At 37.5% G+C, this 19,033-nt stretch overlaps 1 protein-coding gene across 1 annotated transcript in view; it reads right to left on the bottom strand.

Annotated features, from left to right (window-relative positions):
* CDH8 (cadherin 8) overlaps nucleotides 1–19,033 on the bottom strand; it is a 314,476-nt gene that overhangs the window by 218,545 nt on the left and 76,898 nt on the right. The window lies entirely within an intron of this gene.

Below are 19,033 nucleotides of genomic sequence, written 5' to 3'. Positions count from 1 at the left end.
CAGTTCCACTTTAAGAAGTACATGCCTCCTTCCTGGGCCAAGTGCTAATGAACGAACAATCATCATAAAACATATATTTAGTGCTTTTCTCTGAAATTACTACAATGTTCTCCTAATAAATTTATCCCTATATCTTTTCTGATATAAATTATTCATCTAAACGGTGTGGATTGTAAAACAACTTGTAATCTATAGTTAAAATTTCATCTGCACTGTAGAATCACACAGTTTAAAAATATGTTAATGTGTTTTTTAATGTGCTATTTCTGCTTTTCCAATGTACATTTTATTTACATCATTGGCAATGACGATACTTTCATTCTCAATTTTAAGCACTTGCGCAAATAAAAAAAAATATAGATGCAGTGATCATTGTAGCATTGAAGTTTATTTTCCTTATGCCGTTTTATTTTTTAGAATTTACTTTTTAGAACACGGCTCTGTATCTGTAGAGTAGATTATCAAACAAAAATATTAAATATTATGCAATTACTGTTTAAGGAGACTTCCATTTACTATGCTTTAGAGTTTTATTTTTTTTTCTGGTAGGGAATATAAAAGAAGCCTATTATTTACTGCAAGGATTAAGTCTTCTATTTTGTCATCATTAGACAGGGCTTGCAATTGTTTTCTCTAACTAAAGCCTTCAATATTGTCATTTTAGCGGACAAATGGATGTCATGTGGCAGAAAACCAAAAGGGATATTCAATTCAAATTATATTCTTTCCATTAAACAGTAGTGTTAAAAGGAAATAACAAATTCTACATTGAAACATCATGAGGGGCAGTAAATTATATGTTGAACAATGGATGTTCCGATACAATGACCCAGAACTCATCAAAAATCTGCTACAGTTGCGGACGCAACTGTATTTTATTCCTGTTGTATTCTCTGAGCCTATTGGATAGCTTGGGGTAATAGTGATGGGGAAATTATCTATTTCACATGCAATTCAATAGCACATACAGTGGAGCATAGATCACTAGTTAGAAATAATATATCTACTTCTCATGTACACATACATAAATATACACATCAAATTGTGTGGATATCAGTATTTGAAGTTAGTATGGGGTACATTGAATATGTTTCATTTTAAATTACCTGCTTGCAAACATATGCTGGTGTCTAATTAGGTGAAAAAATATAAACATTTTATTTTGGCACTTAAAAATATTTGAGCAGCTACCACACTAGTGGACAATCTCCCTGTGATCCACAGAGGCCTGGTGTTAGATTGTTTTGTGCCCTAGGCAAGACCAGCTACTTGCACCCCTACCTCTCCACCCCCCCAAAAAAATGTTGGCTCATATTTCCCTTCCCCAGCCCTTCTGTGTGTCTCTTCCGCGCCCCAGCAACTTTGTGGGTCTCTTTCTCTCCCCCAACTCCAGTGTGTGTCTCTTTGTCCCTACAAAGCAGCTGTCTGTCAGACCGAGTAGAGGATAGAGAAAATCCCCTACCACGGTCCATGTGGTCACGCTACATACAAAGACCAGTTGGAGGGGGAGCGGTGCTGTGCAGTGCGCTTCCCTCCTGCTGGTCATTCAGAGATTGGATGGTATGCACTATGCGGCATTTTAGTTTGCTTAGTTCCCACCCGTGATCCACATAGTCCAATAAAAAATATCTAGTGATAATAGTGTAAGTAGAACACTATAAGAGTAATTCAAATCTGACCTGTATTTTTACTTAGGGTTGCATGATACAAAACTATATAAAAATATAAAAAACATACAATAGTGAAGTACAGCAAAACACAATTTTGTGATATAGTGAATGGTGAGTAATCTCACTTACATGTATATACGTTAGAGCAGGGGTTCCCAACCCAATCCTCAAGTATCCCCTACCAGTCCAGGATTTATAGATTACCCTGTTGTGTCTAAAGTATTTTTTCTTTTTTTTTTCTAAACACACCATACACAACTGGGTAATCCCTAAATCCAGGACTGTTAGGGGGTACTTGAGGACTGGGTTGGGAACCACTGCGTTAGAGGTATATTATCCCTAAATCATGCTTACTCTGTCATTGGATCAATGCACCTCAATATTAGCAGGATGTAGCCCAATTTGATTACTTTCATAGGATATTAGTCTGTATAGGTCTAAACTCTCCTGTAACTCTTTTCCCTCCTAGGAGTTTAATCTACACACAGGACTACATTTACAAGACTAACCAGTAACCTATAGTGCTACCAAGATTAATTTATGGAACCAGTAAGGAAGATGTTATTACCCCACATGTTTTACAGCAAATTGTTCTATAAAATAAAAATATTTTTTTTAGTTTGGTATGAATTGAATATTCCAATGGTTTTTTAGCACATTCACACAATAACAACCCCTTATTTGTAACAACCAGTGACAAACAATAGGATATCATTCATACATTATCCCAATGACATCTGAGCAGCAAAATACACATCAATATATCATTTTGCACTAAAATTGAATTAATGAAAATACCAGTTGGTATAAGCCTTTCTTTATAATACCATAAAAAATACATTGATTTGCGGTCTGTCTTTGTGTGTAACTTTCATACTCTTTGGTGTCATATTGAATGTGTTTGATCATCTCTCAATTTTCACTGTACATTTTCTGTAGAAAATATCATTGCCTTAAACAATTCTGCAAATGAATGAAACCTTCGCGAGTGCGAGTTCCTGTTTCGTTCTGGATGTAAAACAGTTGGATACATGAAAGCATTTGTTATGTCTGTCATTGATCTTATTAAACAATATCTAATAAAACATTCAATTTGTTCCTGCCCTAAAAGATTTACAAATCTGCTTAAGGCAACAAAATGAAATGGCAAAGGCATTAATATTGACACATAATTCCTCACCCTATTCCCGACTGAGAAGTTAAGGAGTTCATTAGCTTGTTAGTTCCAGGGTCAACTGGTATTGTTAAATAGTCTTTAGTCATATTCATTTAAAGTCCTAGTAAGGGTTTACCAAGAGCTGGAAACACAAAACCACTGATGAAGCTAAAACTTTAGTCACATGCCCAGTACATTACGAGAAACAGTGCTGTATGTTCGGGAAAGAGAGATACACTATACATATAAGAAAAAAAATATATATACACATTTGGAGTATTCTTCCACCCATCCACCCACCAATCCATCCACCCATCCATTAATCCATCCATTGTGAGATATAGGAGATGAAATGAAAAAGAATAAGATTGCACATATCCAGGGGACTTTGCAAAGAGTTACGATACAAGACAGGGAATTAAATGAATAATTATATCCTGTAGATTTTTACTTTTATATTCTTTGAATTTAAATTTCTAAAAGTATTTTTATCTCCAGTGTTCATTGTGAGTCAAGATAATCAAAGATGTCCAGCTTTTATGGGAATATGGTGGTTGCGTGGCTACAGAAATTTTGTTAGTCACTTTTGCCTTTTACAAAGAGAAACAAATGATAATGGTAACTTATCACACGAAATAGCCTCCACTTTCCTTACTGCACTATTTGTGCCAGTATATTATAATGAAGTACTGTCAAGGCTGTACCTCTCTGTTTCCTTGCCATGTGTTCAACTGTAATACTGAATGTATTAGTTTTTCGAAGTATTTGCATATGAGACTTTGCAATGTTTACTCATCGTTAACGCCTTCCTTTGTATCCCAGTGTATACAAAGATAATGCAAGACTGTTGCTCATATTGTTATATGGATATACGCAGACTTAATTTTTTTTCCAAGATAAGTAATGCAACAATTACATTAACTTTAATTTAATTAAATAAGGTAATATTTTAAATATTTGACCTGTTGCTAAGCAAAGCAGTCTTTTACGACAACAGATCATAGGGCAACAGTAGGTAAAGTCATTTCTTGATGTACAAAAGCCTACAAGGCTCACTGGTGCAGTGCAGAACATAGTTGAAAGGCTGGACTCGAAATAAAGCAGTGGATATGTTTAGATTACAATAAGAACTTGCACTGCACTTTTATATACAGGGATGCTTGACTTGTATAAGCAACTACTGATTTTATATTTATTTTATTCACTTAGTTTTTTTGGGAGGCTGCCTAATGTCTATTAATACATTGCTTTACACTCTCTTACAGACAGCAATGGGTTTCTATGGCTGAGTATATAACAGCACAAACACTGACGATCTGCTCACTTCTCAGGACAGTATTGTTAACATATGTTTAACACTTCATTATTATATGCAGACACATCATGTCCTACTCTTTGAAGAGGGAAATAATTAATTTATTTGATATAATTTAATATAGTTTTTTTTTTCTCAAATTATTTTTACATAAGATTCTACACAATGTCCTGTACCTGATGTTCGTGAAGTCTGTGTCTTTTTTTTTTTTTTTTTTGCTCTGGGTCTGCCTTCAGATGGTTCAGAATAATGAAATAAAAGCTTTTTTAGCATAATATAAAATATATATTTTATCAATATTCTTATGTGCCATATGCTTCCTCCTAATAGAACAGTGTGATGCCTGCAAACTTCATGAGATGTTACTGCCATAGGGCATTCTTTTGTACTTTCAGTCATTTCCTTGATGCATAGATAGCAGACTCAGAAGAAGATACACATGCAGCTGTCTAGAGGTTACACAGAACTGTAGACACTAATTCAGATGTTTTGCAACCAAAATGCAGGTTATTTTATACTGTATTTCATTGACAGGTTAGAAATGTTTGTATTAACATCTAATAATACCATAGGTCACTAGTAATGAAATAAATAAAGCCGAATGAAAGGTTTGATGGTGTGTGCTTGTTTATATGTTACTGGTTGTAGCCCATGAGCATTGTATCTTGTATTTTAAAGTGACACAGACCTAATTTTATATATTGTTGGATAAGGTTTCCAAATGATTTAATATTTTTGAACAAACACTTCAAATTATTATTCAACATATTACAATAATAAGAAATATATCATATAAGAACAATTAATATAACAAAAATATATTAAAATTATTTTTTTTTAAAATATTTTTCATAATAATAAAATAATTTTAAAAGTTTATCCAAAAATATTAAATAATTTAGAAAGTTTATCTAACAATAGTAAAATGAGGCCTCAGTCTGGTAATGACATTAATTTTAATTCATTGTACAGATTTTGATTTAATAGCAAAAAAAAAAAAAAAAAAGAAAGATACTTTTATATTTCTATGTTTTTGATAAATCACAAGGATTTGTAGCATCCTGCACAGGGGAAAATAGGTGAAACATTGTCAACCAGTACTAACTAGTGATGTCCCGAACAGTTCGCCGGGAACCGTTCGCTGGCGAACATAGTGTGTTCGATCCGATGTTCGGTCCGCCCCCTATTCGTCATGGAGGTGGGAGGGTCTGGGAGGGAGGGTCTGCTGCTGATTGGCTGGAATGTGTCTGCTGACTGTGAGGTACAGGGTCAAAGTTTACTCAATGATGATGAATAGGGGGCGGACCGAACATTGCGCATGTTCGCGACTGCGAACACGCTATGTTCACCGGCGAACGGTTCCCGGCGAACTGTTCGGGACATCACTAGTACTAACTTACCTATGTTTTCAACGAGAGCTGAGCAAATCCTATGAACTCCTACACAGTAGCAATTCTGTTCTTCAGAATAAATAAGAAATACCTGCCTAAGGTTATATTATGTCTACTATTAGTTTATGGTATCTCCTGTTCATGGTTTTGCGGAAGAAAAAGCTGTATGAAAATTGCAATGATGGGGACTTGTATAGCAGAGAACTTGTATAGCATTCATCCATCCATCTAGTATACACATGCAGTTTACTATAAGTACTCAAATGGCTAGTGGGGAACATAAACTTCATCCCAGCATATACTTATGCCATGCTGATATTGGCCTTGATTTACTGTTGCTGTAAAAGCTTACTACATGATTTAATATTTTTGGATACACTTTTAAAATATTTTTTTCCAACATATTGAAATATCAAAAAATATATCATAAATAAAAAATAGACAAAATCCAAAGATGCTTGCACTCCTGGTAAAGATACTAATATTGCCCGGTGCTGATCCAGCACAATGATGTAGATATTCCAATAAATGGATAGCACTCCAGGGTCTTTAAGATGAAAATAAAATTTAACTTTTAATTCATGTTAAAAATAAAAAAAATACATCAACGTTTCGGCTCTCCTCTGGAGCCTTCTTCAGGATGACAGACATAAATAGAATATATATATATATATATATATATATATATATATATAAAATACAAAATTAAAATATTTGTCATAATATCAAATCATTTTAAAATGCATACAAAAATATCAAATAATTTATAAAGTGTATCCAACAATCTTACATGTAGGCCATGATCTTTTTAGAAACATGCTTGTCATCATTGGATTGGGGAGGTTTAAGATTTCATGATTTTCTGATTCTACTGGAAAATGAAAATGTTAATACATTCTAAACAAGATCGGTTAAAAAAAATCTATACTCTTTATAACAATATAAAATAAACTATTTTTAGAACAGAACATTTTAGCATACAATTTTCTTAGATGACGTGCAAGCACTTTTCTTAACTTTTGCAAAAGACTAGTAAATCCCATCATTTGAATACTTGAATGACAGCCTGTTATTCTAGGTTTTACTTCTAGTTTCCACTGTGACGAGATAGAAAGAGAGAGCTAGCATGTTAAGAAAATAGTTTTTATAGGATTTTTCAGTTTATTCTCATTGCAAAAAACACACACTTCATTGAAATCAGGAAGGAAGTTTTCCTGATGCTAAGCATGTCAAACAGTCGATTACGGACCTCTTCTTGCATCATATGGGGTACAGAATGACATTTTCATCTAGCCTGAGATATACATGCATGGATCAATTTATGACATAATTAAAGATTTTTTTTCTGTGCAGGATTTGAGTTTTCAAGATTAGGATAGTTTGCCTACTCATACTAATATATGAAGTGGAGTGTGTTTAATGCAGGTTAACCTTATAATATAATCATAACACCTTGATGCACTTAGAACTACTTCTTAATACAGATTGTCTTGTACTGGGCTGGATGTAACATGCAATAAATATGTATCACCATTATGTCGGATTATATCAAATGCAGTGTTTAATTTTTAACATTCTTATGCGTGATTAAATATTCAGCAATCCTTTCTTTCTCTAAAACACAGTGGAAGAAGCAGTGTGCCAACAGATGTTGCACTCTCTTTCCTTAGCCTTGTGAAAAAATAGAACTGATTAGTAGACCAAGGTACATGTTGTCAAATATTGTTCTACTGAATTTTAGGACACTTTCGATGTCTGCATAGAGTGAGATGTATGTTTCCATATTGCGAAATTCATGCATTTAGCAGCATACCTCCCAAAATCTCAGACCCGGAGTGACAGCGTCAATTCTGTATCTCATTCCCACTGCTGTGAGTTTTGCTCATGATAAATAGAGTTGCCACCTGCCTTTGGGGAGGTTACTAGAGGGCATTTTCCGTGATATGAATGCACATGGTGTTATGTATACCTCCTTCTTCCCTATTCATTTTTTTGGCAATGATTATCTACAGGGGTTGTGATATAAGAACAACTCAGAGGCTTTGACAGAAATCTCTCTTCAGCTTTCTTGTTTATTATTTATTTATTACTGCTATTTATAAAGCACCAACAGATTCCGCAGCGCTGTACAATTAGTGGAGAAACGTACAATATACACAGACAAATACAATAGGTAAGAGAGCCCTGCCCGTAAGCTGATATCTAGCCATTGGAGCTCTTTTATACAAAGTGCTTGGCTAGATGGCCCGTGAGCTTACAATCTAAAGGATACCATGGGGATTTGAGACAAGAGGTAGCAGGGGAAGTTTGGAGGTGATGGCTGAACAAATTAACAGAGAAACAGCTATTGGTAAGATGTTAGGGGAATGAAGAGGTAATCTCAAACAGCTGGAGGAGCATGCTATATATTTAGGGGGAGCCTGGGTGGGCGGGAGGAGAGGAGGGTGGGTGGGAAGTGGGGAGAAAAAAATGCAGTCTTTCACTGAGTTGAGTGAGGCCTGAAGAACAGAGAATGGGATTGAACAGTTATATGGAGGTATTTACAACTGGGGATGAGAAAAGAGGGGGTAGGGGGTAGAGTATCCATGTGTTCTATACTATTGTTTGTATTATATATGTATCAGACGTCTTGTTAATCAATAACTAACCCTCATTTCATCTTAAATAAAGACTCCAAGCACCATAAGCAATAAAACATGATGTAGTGCTTATGGTGCCTGCAGTACCATTACTGCAACCCATGATAAAATGTCAAAGCTTTTTAGCATGGTTTGATAACTTGCGTGGGTCATGCTAGGTTCATACACCACATCCATCTGGTTTTCTCCAGCAGAGGAAGCCAGATATCACTTTAGAGCAAAGCTGGACCACAATCATTTGCTGACAGCATTACTTGAGCTCTCTCAATCAACGATTTCAGTCCTGCATCAGTCTAAAACAGTTTGACATCTCACCGAGTGATAACACCAACACATTCACAGCACCATAACCATTAAAATGGACTGTAGTAGTTATGGTGCATGGAGCATTCCTTTAAATATAAACAATGACATGACAGGTCATGGCACAGTGTATTTACATTCTACATGATCATTATTTCAATAGGTAGACCATGTTTAAGAATGCCGGCTTCGGGGAAATTACTCCCACAAATCTTGGGCAGCACTGCATTTGATTTATATATCTATGTGTGTGTGTGTTTTCAAAGCAGTACTTCAAACACCATGACCACTTCACTGATGTTGAGGGAGAACTTGGTCTCAACACTGGAAAGGAAGATGAGTTTTTGTGATGTTATTTTATTTTAAGATGTGGGATGGACCAGTAGGGTTACTCTATTCCAAACAGTGTTTTATTATACTGTTTATTTACTGTGTTTTGATTGAAGCAATCTTTCAAGCTGCTTGTCAGAAAAACAAGGAAAAATACCAATTGAGCAGCAGCTTGCTAAGAAGAAACTCCATTAACCACCTGTTCCTAGTCAGCATTTTGTACAACTTGATCAGCTGGGAATCTGTTAGCCATCCATACTATTTGCTGTGCAAGAGAGTTTGTAAGGCTCAGTAGAGATGTGTAGAACACCATGGAATATCACGTTAATCTATTGATTAATTGTGCCAAGACTGAAGTCAGCTTGCAGTATATTAAATAACTATTTTTAATAGATAAACCTTCAAGAGCACTAGTCTTTTATATGCAGTAGTCTGCTGAATGGGTTGGTACCCTAATGTATTATTGACCTGAGATAATCTTAAAATTGCCTAATACACCATGTTTTCGTAGACACAAATCATGTGCTGCCCATGAAGTGGTGAGTACTGTCCTACATTCATATGTTGCAGGAGAAAAAACATTTAAGCACTCGGAGGAATGCACCAGCAATGTCTTAAAGGAACACTGTAGACACTTTAACAACTTCATGTTATAGAAGTTGTTATAGTGTCTGCGCCCTCTCCCCCCCTCCCTTTCCCAATCCCATCCCTAAAATTCTTTATTTCAGTAATGAGAAAGCTTGGAAGTATGGTTTCAAGCCCCAACTCCAAGCGCTTCGGGTATGAGAGCCGGGAATCTTACTTTCCAGCTCTCATGCCGTAACATACCATGACATCACACTCAAATGCGCAATGCTGTCATGGTTGGCCATAAAGAATACAATGATCCTCTAGGAAGAAATCGTAGGCGCATTGTGGCAGGCACTGCACATGCAGCTCCATTCCCCAATGCTCTTCTGTGTGCAGCATTAGATTGGCCTGTCATCGGACTACGCATCCCAAGAAGGTGGTTGTGCTAGCGCCAAGGGAGACTAAGCACTGGAGAAAAGGTAAGGTATTTGTTTACTTTTAATTTATTTTGGCTTATTTTTTTACAAGAGGGGACCTAATTGATGAGTGGCATCAGAAATACTGTTCCTTTAACTTAACTTCTCTATTTAGTCATAGAAATTCATACTGGCTGACAGAATGAAGGAGTCAGGGCTGCCATCAGAAATTTTGGGGCCCCTGACATAGCTCAAGTTCTGGGCACCTGGGGCCTGTCCCTGAGTCTGTGCACAGGGCCTGCCCCCGAATCTATCCAGAAGGATGAAGTTTGTGTTTACTGAATGTGGTGTGTGTATAGTGGATGTAGAATATGTAAAATGTATGAGGTGTGTGTCATGGATGCAGAGTGTATAGTGGATGCAGATTGTATGTTTATTTAATGTATGTAGTGTTTGTTTGTATTAGATGCAGAGTGTGTGCTTGTGTAGTGGATGTAGTGTGTCTATAGTGAATGCAGAGTGTGTGTTTGTGTAGTGGATGTAGTGTGTGTATAGTGAATGTAGTGTGTGTTTGTGTAAGGAAGTAGTGTGTGTTTAGGGAATGCAGAGTGTGTTTATGTTAGGATGTAGTGTTCATATAGTGACTGCAAAGTGTGTGTTTGCGAAAGGATGTAGTGTGTGTATAGTAAATTCAGAGTTTGTGTAAGTATGTAGTGTGTGTTTAGTGAATGCAAAGTTTATGTTTGTGTAAGGATGTTAGTGTGTGTGTATAGTGATTACAGAGTGTGTGTTTGAGTAGTGGAATTATAGTGTGTATAGTGTTTACAGAGTGTGTGTTTGTGCATTGTGTGTAGTAAATGCAGAATGTATGTTTGTGTAAGGATGTAGTATGTGTAGTGAAGGCAGAGTGTGCATGTGTAAGGATGTAGTGTGTGTAGTGAATGCAGAATGTGTGTGTGTGTAAGGATGTAGTGTTTGTAGTGAATGCAGAATGTGTGTATGTGTAAGGATGTAGCGTGTGTTTAGTTAATGCAAAGTGTGTGTGTGTAAGGATGTAGCATATGTTTAGTCAATTAGAGCAGAGCAGCTGGGAAGTGAAGATGGACTGTGCTGGGCCCCCATGCGGTGTACAGGTAGCCGGGGGGGGGGCAAAGATGCACGGATAAATATTGATTATCGCTATATATATATGCATGTGGGGCCCAGGACTCCGGACCCATGACAACCGGTATGGCTGCCCTGGAAGGAGTACTGTGTTTCCAGGAAAAAATGTGCATCAGGTACTCTTAGATAATCCAATTACTAATTTATGTTTTGAATACAGTATCATAGACAGCATTTCCATCAACTCTGCATTAGAAGTTGGCAGTCAATGCCTTACTCCTGCACAGTTCACCATTCAATTTACTGCAAACTGCAATATATTTTTTTCTTATATGGATTGGATTTTTGCAAATACCCATTTGTGAGTTTCATAGGAGAATCAAACATATAAAACCTTTAAACACGTGCTTAATTGTAGGTATTGTTGCCTCTTAAATAATGACTGTTGGAATTATTGTGCTAAGTGAGCATCAACATTGTTGGGCAGTGATAGCTAATGGCCAGAGACGATCCTGGGTGGGTGCTCTGTAGAAAGGCGGGGTGTGCAGCACCAGACCCCACCTCCTCAGTTAGGTCCCATCCCTTCTGTTTGGGCCCAGCCCCCTCTGATGCGCAGTGCTGATTGTGAGGATGGTGGGGCCTAACTAGAGGGGGTGGGACCACCTGAGAGACAGAGCCTAGTGCTGCACACCCCGCCTATCTACAGAGCCTAACGCTGCACCCCCCACCCCCTATCTGCATGCACCCAGAATCGGCTCTGCTAAAGGCAGATGTTTCTCATGATGATAAGCCATGCAACAAAACCAGTTCAACTATTTTAAGCAATCTAAATATGTGTTTGTGAGGTGTAAAAAATAAACGTAAGCAAGAAATCCCTCCCTCTTTGTCAGGACACTGGATGCTTCCATCTTAGCTTCCTGTCAATCATCTTATAAACTCTGTCTTTTGCACTCTGAAGCCAGCATAGAGTAAGCATTTAGAAAAGAAGAGAAATTAAATCTTTAATAAACCGTTAAAACAAAAATGGAGAATCACGTAAATAAAAAGTTAAAACAAGTTCCAATGTTTTATTCAATGGGGTAAATTCCAGAGAAGTAACAGTACTTCTTTAACAGTTGTAGACTGCAGCAATTGATTGGTGCATGTCATTATAATGCAGGTCATATTAGACTAATTAGATATATCTAACAAACAAAACAAACATCAAACAAATGAACAGGCAACAAATGTGTTCTGCCTATTTTTAAGAGCTGTACGGAAAAAAGTGCACATATATTTTTTTTTGTTTGGATAACATATGGTTATACATAAGTCATCTTTCACGAGCTGACAAAACACATTCATTTTAGTCCTTCAGCTGTCATGCGATCACCTTTTCTATTAAAAAGTGTTTATTTAGAGAATATAAACACTGATAACAGGAACTTGTATAGACGGAGTTCGTAAGTGTACCAAACAAAACAAATGTACGATGCAAGGGATTTCATATAAAATATATCCACTTTTTGTTTTACTTATTTTTATGTAAATCATTTGTCGTGTTACATTAAATAAGAGACATTTCTTATTTTTAAAACATTTGTAAAGAAACTTTTGTCTGGCAATATAAATTCTACCATTTCTGAGAAAGGACAATAATTACATTTTGCCTAAAACACACCTCTAGCAGTTGTCAGGCAGACCAGTTGCTTAAGAGTATTGTTTTTTGAAGGTCTTCACTTTGGTGTCATGATTCATAGCATAATAGGAAAAAAAAAGGAATTGTATTCATTTCTCAGAAATTGTGCTGCCATAGAGACCAACATTTTGACAAAATACAGATTAAGGAACAGTGTGCACACAAAATTATTGCAATTAAAAACACAATTAAAAAAATAGTGTCAACACTGTTTAATTATGTTCTTATTTTCTTGAACTTCACCTTTTGAAGCTCTTTTTATGTGCATATACATGTTTTTTTGCTGGATGCTTATGTTTGTCATAAAATCTAAATCTGTATTGTAAGTACTTCACATCAACGTGCGTATTCTTCACAATCAAAAAAATATCCACTTTCTGAGGTTCAGCCCTTAACCCCATAAGGACCAAACTTCTGGAATAAAAGGGAATCATGACATGTCACACATGTCATGTGTCTTTAAGGGGTTAAAGGGTTATTTGAAGTGGTCCTGGTTGTAGGAGTCTAGATGTGCAGTGTTTCAACTTGAAAACTGCACATACAGAGAGTTGCACCCCATCTGTTTCGGGATGCCTAATGTCCATTCTGTGCATATTTAATGCCTTTCATCAGCTGACACTGTACTCTGACAACAGACATTACAATCTTCCTCTTATGGGCAGAAGGCCTGCAAGGAGAAGATAGATCTTCCCTCCCACCCTCCCTCCCTGTAGGTGCTCCCTCTGCTCTCCCTCCCACCTCCCTGGAGGTGTGAAGATGCTGAGCACTAGTGCAGCACAGACACAGGAAGCACATCTAGTGGCCATCTAAATGACTGCCACTAGAGGTGTTACTAGGCAGCATTGTAAACATTGGCTTTTTCTTTGAGCAGGCGGTGTTTACGTTAAACCGTCAGCATGGACATGCTTATAGACACCATAACCACTACATTAAGCTGTAGTGATTCAGATGACTATAGTGTCCCTTTAAGGTGAGAGGAGCCAACTTGGGCTGGGTATCAGAGACCTATGTTATATTACTATATTGTGAATGGGGACAAGAGTGTTCAAATGACCCCTCTCCAGAGCCAATTAGCCTCCATTGTAGTCCTAACATAGACCCTCTAAAGAAACTGATGGTCCTGTTAGAGAGACCCCCTTCTATGGCCACTTATTATTACTAGCATTTCTAAGGTACTGTTGGAAGTGTTATGGGTGCAATGGGATGCTGTAAAAAAATGCTCTGGGTGCAATATGATGTTGTGGGTGCTATAGCTGGTTTTGTGCATGTGCTTTATGACTAATTTGGGGCATTGCATAGTGTTAACATTAAAACAGATTAGAAACTGCAACACACAGATCCAACAGTTGATTCTTCTATTAAGCGTTTGCATCATATTTCTCAACCCTTTGCATGCCTGTGCTTTTTGTGATAATGACTGATAATAACTGTGCCCCTCCACTTCAAAAGGGGCAGTGCATAGATGCCAATACCCGAAAACTTTCTGTGGGCACCCATGCTTCTGATCTCTAAAGACATTCACGTTCAGCATCATTTAAATATCCCATAGAGAATCTTTTGGCAATGCTTCTTTGTTAAGGATTTCTACTGGTTACAGCATGTTATAGTATCATTTTTATTGAACAGTGAAAAAATGATCTATCAGATAGTGAGGGATTTCAAAATATGATCTCTCCGCTGAACTAACATTCGTTCCTTTCTTTCTCTGTATATGTGTGTGTCTCAGTATCTAAGTATGCAGTGCTCTCATACACATTTAATTAATAATTTGAATGCTGCCTTTATTTCTGTATTTTTTTTTTTTTTCATTTATAGTCTCCCTTTTCAATCCTAGCACAACGTAAGAATTCTTTCAGTCAAATCTGACTTTAACATAATGCTGGTATGAAAGCGCATGTTTTTGTGCCAAGGTTTTAATGGTCTAAAATGTTCTTGAATAATGAGGATATGAAAAATATGTATTCAAAACGAAGACGAATGCAAAGCTTGTGTTTGCATATACCACTTCAGCCTAACAAGGCACGCAAAGTACCCGCTTTCAAGGGCACAAAAAATACAATCAGTTAATAGACCTAAAATTCCAAGTGAACATGCCAAGATCTCGGTTCTAAGTGTACAAGATGATGAATGCTGACAATTAGCATGACCTTTTGAGTCAAATTTCTAATTATGGTTCCATTTACTAAGAATAGGCCTAAGCTGTAAAATAAATACTTTTGATATAACTATTAAATGGCTCTAATTATGCCTTAATAAATTCTATGTGCACAGTGTTGTATATTGTATTTCTTAAGTGTTGGAAAAATGACAAAATTAGTTGCTAAATTATAGTTCTATACCACGTTGGGAACTCAACAGACTCAGTGTATCTTACATTAAATGTAATTACATATTTAAGCAATAGAACAAGAAATAAGGGGTGCAAATACTCACGAAAACACATTTATTCCAGCAATGATAAGCACTCATCTGGGTTATTCAATAAACTGTGATGTTTTGGTACTTCTCTAGCGCAGGGGTGCCCAAAAGGTAGATCCCCAGATGTTTTAAAACTACAGCTTCCATGATGCTCTGTCATTCTAAAGCATTCTAAAGGCATGCGAAGCATCATGGGAGTTGTAGTTTTACAACCTTTTGGGCACCCCTGCACTAGAGGATCGCAACATTTAGGTCAAAACAGCCACATTGTAGAAATTCTCTGTCATTTATGTTTTCAGCTTAACCCCTTAAGGACCAAACTTCTGGAATAAAAGGGAATCATGACATGTCACACATGTCATGTGTCCTTAATTAAAGGATCACTATAGTCATCCAGACCACTTCAGCTCAATTAAGTGGTCTGGGTGCCATGTCCCCCTAGTTTTAACCCTGGAGCTGGAAACATAGCAGTTTCAGAGAAACTTCTATGTTTACACTGCAGGGGTAATCCAGCCTCTAGTGGCTGTCTCCCTGACAGCCACTAAAGGCCGCTTCCGCGATCCTCAATGCTAAAATTGCATTGAACTCATGTGAGTTCACATCCCCATAGGAAAGCATTAGGCTCCACTCGGGAGCTGATGATGGCAGGGAAGGAGAGGTCACAAGTGCCGAGGGAGGTCACAGGCGCTGGATTAAGGTAAGTGGCTGAAGGTTTTAACCCCTTCAGCCCAGCGGGAGGGGGGCCACAAGGGAGGAGGGGACCTAATAACCCTATAGTGCCAGGAAAACGGGCTTGTTTCCCTGGCACTATAGTGTTCCTTTAACTACTTTGGCCTAAAATTTGGGGCAAATTCCTGACAATTCATAATTTAGTGTTATGAATGGTGTTTATTGGCTTTATTTTGGAACAAACTTTTGTGAAGGTTGGCAAATATAAAGAAAAATAAGATGTAAGAGAGGCTGAACGAGAGGGTCACAAGTATTTTTTCAGCCTCTGTAACTATGTAACAAGACAGACAGACGTACAGACAGAAAGATGTATGCTGTTGGTGTGTTTGCCCTGTTAATGAACTCATTTATTCCAAATTAGAAGATTGTATAAAGTAATGCTTTTCAGTCATGGGTAATCAAGGAGTTAATAATTGTTATTTACAAAACAAATAAATGAAAGTACGGTATTAAAAAAAAAAACATTAAAAAGTTAACATAACATTAAATGATAACATCCTGCCTTTCAATTGTTCTATTATTTTAACCATGTTGTCTTTGCTTTTCAATATCCTTTAGTAAAGTTACCGCAGATGGTCCTCAAATTTGGTACTTTATCTTCTTTTTACTTTCTAGACAAATATTAATGGTTTTCGTTCCATAAATAGGAATTCTATTCCCCTCCATCCCCTAGAGGTTGCTTCAATATCTCATTAAAATGGAAGTTGAGTTGGCAGTTGTTGGGATATACACTAGTGCTATTATGTTAAAGTAAGTCCTATGGGAATTCCATAATTTGTTCACCAAGCCTCAGGTTGATAAGTAATGGACGTTCTTTTATGGGGCCAGCTATAATCTTGTACAAAATGTAACTCCTTAAATTCTATGCATCAATTAGGCTGTTAACAGTCATTATTCATATTAAATTGGTATTCGGAGTTATAGATTTTGGTTTTATTGCTTTACACTAATACTACAGTGGAATAAATATTGGAATTTATATATGTGACACAGCTTACCTCTTTATTATCATTAACACATCACAAATAACTATTTTATGACAGATGACATGCTAGTGCTGATATATTAGGATTTGTGGAGCCCTATGTAATGACGAAATTGAAGCTATATGTATGGCTGTCTTTCTTTTTTTAATTGTGAGGGCAAATGTATAGCAACGTTGCATACAGCAGGAGGGTTATCTATTTGGATCACTGCCAGACGTAAACATTACCCTATAGAGACCTGACAATAGCTTTCAGTAAACAAATTCAGGATATAGTTTTCGTTTAGCACACAGTTTATATTTAAACTACCTATAGGTTATGCTCAATATAGAATGTTACGGCAAGCTGACTGTTCCAATAACTCCCTGGCACTGTTTAGATAAAAACATATTTTGTTTGTCCATTTGCAGAGAAGTGAATTATCTGACACAGTCTTGTAAAGTACCACAGTCCTCCTTCCATACTGCCCTCTGGAATGCACGCTCTGTTTGCAGTGTTACTAAATCCACTGCTGTGCACAATCTTTTCATCTTTTGTTCCCTAGACTTACTAGCCTTAACAGAAACATGGCTCTCTCCCTCTGACAATGCTACCTCTGCCTCCCTATCTTTTGGTGGTCTTCAATTTTACCACAACCCAAGACACTCTGAAAGCAAAGGTGGTGGTGTAGGGTTTATGCTCTTGCCTCACTGCTCCTTCAAACCTATACCCACCCCCCTTTCCCTCTCTTTCTCCTTATTTGAATTTCATTCAATTCACTTTTTAAAACCCATCTCTGCTAACATTGCCGTTATCTATCGCCCCCCTGGTTCCCCTTTCCTCTTCCTTGACCACTTTGCTGCTTGGCTTCCCTACTTCCTCTCATCTAATATTCCATCCCTAATTCTTGGGGACTTTAACAATCCCATTAACCTACCCTTGTCCTCAGTAGCCTCAAAACTGCTTCCAATGATCTCCTCCCTTGGGCTATCAAAATGGGCTAAGTCCCCCAGCCATGTAGTTGGCAATACCCTTGATCTTATTTTCTCTCATGAATGTACAATCTCTAATCTCTGCAACACTCAATTTCCTCTCTCAGATCACAACCTCTTATAATTTGCTCTCAATAGCTCCTACCCCATCATTCTCAACCTAACCCCCTTCAACTAAGAAGAAATCTGAATTATATTGACCTCCCGCAGCAATCGGCTAATATTCATTCCCAACTTCTATCCATCCCTACTTTCTCCTGTCCCTCACTGGCTACCTCCTCATATAACACTACCCTCACCTCTGCCCTGGACGCTGCAGCTGCGCTCCAAACATGACCCTTAAAGGAGAACCCCCCCCCTACCATGACCCACTAAATCAACGCCCTACCTGCAGAGATGCTCCCATGCTGCTGAATGCTGCTGGAGGAAGTCACACACCCAGTCTGACTTCCTTCACTACAAATTCATGTTGCGTTCATAAGCACAGCCCTTGCCCTTGCCAAACAGTCATACGTTTCCTCCCTAATTAGCTCATGCTCCAGCAATCCGAGGCGTCTTTTTAATACCTTTAATCCCTTCTTTGCCCTGCTGTGGCCACCCTCCAAACTAACCTTACAGCCGATAGCTCTGCATGCTACTTTACCGACAAGATTGAACAGCTAAGAAAATAATTCTCCCCACCTTGCCCCTCTCTTTCTCAACCACACCTAGGCAGGGCCGGATTAACATAGGGGCTGATGGAGCTGCAGCTCCAGGCCCAGGCCCATGGAATAGGCCCATTGAAAAAAAATATATATATATTTTTTTTTTTTACATTTTTTTTTTTTTTACACACACACTACTCTTAGGTTTGCCACCTGACTGGTATTTTACTGGCACAGCCGGTATTTGAGACTGCCTGGCCGTGCCGGTATTGCAGTAATACTAGCAATACAAATGCAGGTATTTTTCTCAGAATAAAAGGAGATTACTCTGCAATACCAGCACCGGCCAGTAGGGGTCACTGTGTGTGGACCCCTACAGGGATGGGAAGTTACAGCATATCCCCATAGACATATAATACCTAGACGCCGCATTGACCTCGGGGGGCCATGAAATGCGGGCGCCATTTTGGGCCGGTCACCCGGTGTGGTATTATATGTCTATGTATTTGTTTAATTTACTTTGCCTTAGTGACAAATCTCACTTTAGTAAATAGTGATGTGATTGTTTGTTCTCCTATTCTCTTTATGCTATCTCCATGCGGACTTCAAAGTGCAAAAGACAGAGCTCACAATAATAAAGAGTTGTAAATATCTAAATTTTATTCTGCACAGTTCCAAAATCCATATTAGTTAAAAATAGGTGAAAAGTAAAT

Source organism: Pelobates fuscus, chromosome 12 (assembly GCF_036172605.1).
Source record: "Pelobates fuscus isolate aPelFus1 chromosome 12, aPelFus1.pri, whole genome shotgun sequence".
Classification (NCBI taxonomy): Eukaryota; Metazoa; Chordata; class Amphibia; order Anura; family Pelobatidae; genus Pelobates; species Pelobates fuscus.
This window is presented reverse-complemented; position numbering and strand designations above follow the sequence as displayed.